Source organism: Nerophis ophidion, unplaced genomic scaffold (assembly GCF_033978795.1).
Source record: "Nerophis ophidion isolate RoL-2023_Sa unplaced genomic scaffold, RoL_Noph_v1.0 HiC_scaffold_294, whole genome shotgun sequence".
In the NCBI taxonomy this organism is placed as follows: Eukaryota; Metazoa; Chordata; class Actinopteri; order Syngnathiformes; family Syngnathidae; genus Nerophis; species Nerophis ophidion.
This window is the reverse complement of record NW_026907216.1, coordinates 2,959-7,823: the sequence shown is the minus strand read 5'-3', so window position 1 is coordinate 7,823 and position 4,865 is coordinate 2,959.

Genomic DNA, 4,865 nt, shown 5'->3' with positions numbered 1-4,865 from the left:
CTGGGAGACGCCAGGATGAGCAGCAACAAGATGGAGGACAGGCGCCACATTTCCTCCACCTCGCAGACAGGAAGTGGACGTGCTTGATGCTTCCTGTTTGAAAGCAACTTAACCACCTGCAACAAACATTGATTATGATCCATATAATCAATATTTATATACATATATAACTATATTTATTCACTACAAGTATTATTAGACATCAATATTATGTACATTCATTGTTATATATAATATTTATTATTGTACATCATCAATCAATGCAAACAAGCATTATTATATATAAGTATATATAATAATAATAAGCATATGATTATACATATAATGCCATATATGATCATATTATCATGATATATAATAATTATACATCATATTGCGTAACATAATTAATATGTGGGAGGATGCCGGACAGACCTGGCAGGTCCAAACACATTGTGAGGTTCTGCTGGGAAGGTCTGGCAGAGTCTCCTGTCAGACCAAGTTTCAATTCCCACCTCCGGAAGAACTTTGAACATGTCAACAGGGAGGTGCTGGACATTGAGTCCGAGTGGTGCTGGACATTGAGTCCGAGTGGTGCTGGACATTGAGTCCGAGTGGTGCTGGACTTTGAGTCCGAGTGGTGCTGACATTGAGTCCGAGTGGTGCTGGACATTGAGTCCGAGTATGATCAGTGTCAGAACATAGTCCCTCTCCCTGTATGATCAGTGTCAGAACATAGTCCGCTTCCTGTATGATCAGTGTCAGAACATAGTCCTCTCCCTGTATGATCAGTGTCAGAACATAGTCCACTCTCTGTATGATCAGTGTCAGAACATAGTCCACTCCCTGTATGATCAGTGTCAGAACATAGTCCTCTCCCTGTATGATCAGTGTCAGAACATAGTCCACTCCCTGTATGATCAGTGTCAGAACATAGTCCAGTCCCTGTATGATCAGTGTCAGAACATAGTCCACTCCCTGTATGATCAGTGTCAGAACATAGTCCACTCCCTGTATGATCAGTGTCAGAACATAGTCCACTCCCTGTATGATCAGTGTCAGAACATAGTCCTCTCCCTGTATGATCAGTGTCAGAACATAGTCCACTCCCTGTATGATCAGTGTCAGAACATAGTCCTCTCCCTGTATGATCAGTGTCAGAACATAGTCCACTCCCTGTATGATCAGTGTCAGAACTAGTCCACTCCCTGTATGATCAGTGTCAGAACATAGTCCACTCCCTGTATGATCAGTGTCAGAACATAGTCCACTCCCTGTATGATCAGTGTCAGAACATAGTCCACTCCTGTATGATCAGTGTCAGAAATAGTCCTCTCCCTGTATGATCAGTGTCAGAACATAGTCCACTCCTGTATGATCAGTGTCAGAACATAGTCCACTCCCTGTATGATCAGTGTCAGAACATAGTCCACTCCCTGTATGATCAGTGTCAGAACATAGTCCAGTCCCTGTATGATCAGTGTCAGAACATAGTCCACTCCCTGTATGATCAGTGTCAGAACATAGTCCTCTCCCTGTATGATCAGTGTCAGAACATAGTCCACTCCCTGTATGATCAGTGTCAGAACATAGTCCACTCCCTGTATGATCAGTGTCAGAACATAGTCCTCTCCCTGTATGATCAGTGTCAGAACATAGTCCACTCCCTGTATGATCAGTGTCAGAACATAGTCCACTCCCTGTATGATCAGTGTCAGAACATAGTCCTCTCCCTGTATGATCAGTGTCAGAACATAGTCCTCTCCCTGTATGATCAGTGTCAGAAACATAGTCCACTCCCTGTATGATCAGTGTCAGAACATAGTCCACTCCCTGTATGATCAGTGTCAGAACATAGTCCTCTCCCTGTATGATCAGTGTCAGAACATAGTCTCTCCCTGTATGATCAGTGTCAGAACATAGTCCCAGTCCCTGTATGATCAGTGTCAGAGCTTGGTCCACATTGCTGGCAGTAAGTCGGACACATTTCAGTGAGGGTTGGACTCCGCCAAGGCTGTCCTTTGTCATCCATTCTGTTCATAACTTTTATGGACAGAATTTCTAGGCGCAGTCAAGGTGTTGAGGGGTTCCGGTTTGGTGGCTGCGGGATTAGGTCTCTGCTTTTTGCAGATGATGTGGTCCTGATGGATTCATCTGGCCAGGATCTTCAGCTCTCACTGGATCGGTTCGCAGCCGAGTGTGAAGCGACTGGAATGAGAATCAGCACCTCCAAGTCTGAGTCCATGGTTCTCTCCCGGAAAAGGGTGGAATGCCATCTCCGGGTTGGGGAGGAGACCCTGCCCCAAGTGGAGGAGTTCAAGTACCTAGGAGTCTTGTTCACGAGTGAGGGAGAGTGGATCGGGAGATCGACAGGCGATCGGTGCGGCGTCTCAGTAATGCGGACGTTGTACCGATCCGTTGTGGTGAAGAAGGAGCTGAGCCGGAAGGCAAAGCTCTCAATTTACCGGTCGATCTACGTTCCCATCCTCACCTATGGTCATGAGCTTTGGGTCATGACCGAAAGGATAAGATCACGGGTACAAGCGGCCCAAATGAGTTTGGGTCTCTCCCTTAGAGATAGGGTGAGAAGCTCTGCCATCCGGGAGGAACTCAAAGTAAAGCCGCTGCTCCTCCACATGGAGAGGAGCCAGATGAGGTGGTTCGGGCATCTGGTCAGGATGCCACCCGAACGCCTCCCTAGGGAGGTGTTTAGGGCACGTCCAGCTGGTAGGAGGCCACGGGGAAGACCCAGGACACGTTGGGAAGACTATGTCTCCCGGCTGGCCTGGGAACGCCTCGGGATCCCCCGGGAAGAGCTGGACCAGGTGGCTGGGGAGAGGGAAGTCTGGGCTTCCCTGCTTAGGCTGTTGCCCCCGCGACCCGACCTCTGATAAGTGGGAGAAGGTGGATGGATGGATATAGTTATATATCTAACATTATATCTAAAAATCATTATTATTACAATACTATAAGCATATATAGACTAGTAATTATTATTATATTTTACTATGTATCACAATACAAACTATGATTATTGAAATAGTAATCGTGTAAAGAAGTAGAAGCATTTGATGGGTCTGCTCTCTGGGGCCCTGGACCTTTAAGATGCTGACTGAACAAAAAAGGGGCAAACCAGGCTGGCCTAAATCAGTAGCATGTGTAGCTAAAAATGCTAACACTTAGAATGTGTGCTAACTCTAAGATGATAACAGTCAGCATGTTTCATACACCAAACTCTTACTGTACTTCAAGGTGTATGCTGGCGGAAAATACACATGAAACCTGTAGAACTAGTAGACCTGACCACTTAGTAGCCAGGGTCCAAGTAGACATGACCACTTAGTAAGCCAGGGTCCAAGTAGACCTGACCACTTAGTAGCCAGGGTCCAAGTAGACATGACCACTTAGTAGCCAGGGTCCAAGTAGACATGACCACTTAGTAGCCAGGGTCCAAGTAGACATGACCACTTAGTAGCCAGGGTCCAAGTAGACATGACCACTTAGTAGCCAGGGTCCAAGTAGACATGACCACTTAGTAGCCAGGGTCCAAGTAGACATGACCACTTAGTAGCCAGGGTCCAAGTAGACATGACCACTTAGTAGCCAGGGTCCAAGTAGACATGACCACTTAGTAGCCAGGGTCCAAGTAGACATGACCACCTAGTAGCCAGGGTCCTAGTAGACATGACCACTTAGTAGCCAGGGTCCAAGTAGACCTGACACTTAGTAGCCAGGGTCCAAGTAGACATGACCACTTAGTAGCCAGGGTCCAAGTAGACATGACCACTTAGTAGCCAGGGTCCAAGTAGACCTGACCACTTAGTAGCCAGGGTCCAAGTAGACATGACCACTTAGTAGCCAGGGTCCAAGTAGACCTGACCACTTAGTAGCAGGGTCCTAGTAGACATGACCACTTAGTAGCCAGGGTCCAAGTAGGACATGACCACTTAGTAGCCAGGGGTCCAAGTAGACCTGACCACTTAGTAGCCAGGGTCCAAGTAGACATGACCACTTAGTAGCCAGGGTCCAAGTAGACCTGACCACTTAGTAGCCAGGGTCCTAGTAGACATGACCACTTAGTAGCCAGGGTCCAAGTAGACATGACCACTTAGTAGCCAGGGTCCAAGTAGACATGACCACTTAGTAGCCAGGGTCCAAGTAGACATGACCACTTAGTAGCCAGGGTCCAAGTAGACATGACCACTTAGTAGCCAGGGTCCAAGTAGACATGACCACTTAGTAGCCAGGGTCCAAGTAGACATGACCACTTAGTAGCCAGGGTCCTAGTAGACATGACCACTTAGTAGCCAGGGTCCAAGTAGACATGACCACTTAGTAGCCAGGGTCCTAGTAGAGTAGCCACACATGACACTTAGTAGCCAGGGGTCCAAGTAGACATGACCACTTAGTAGCCAGGGTCCAAGTAGACATGACCACTTAGTAGCCAGGGTCCAAGTAGACATGACCACTTAGTAGCCAGGGTCCAAGTAGACATGACCACTTAGTAGCCAGGGTCCAAGTAGACATGACCACTTAGTAGCCAGGGTCCAAGTAGACATGACCACTTAGTAGCCAGGGTCCAAGTAGACATGACCACTTAGTAGCCAGGGTCCAAGTAGACATGACCACTTAGTAGCCAGGGTCCAAGTAGACATGACCACTTAGTAGCCAGGGTCCAAGTAGACATGACCACTTAGTAGCCAGGGTCCAAGTAGACATGACCACTTAGTAGCCAGGGTCCAAGTAGACATGACCACTTAGTAGCCAGGGTCCAAGTAGACCTGACCACTTAGTAGCCAGGGTCCAAGTAGACATGACCACTTAGTAGCCAGGGTCCAAGTAGACATGACCACTTAGTAGCCAGGGTCCAAGTAGACATGACCACT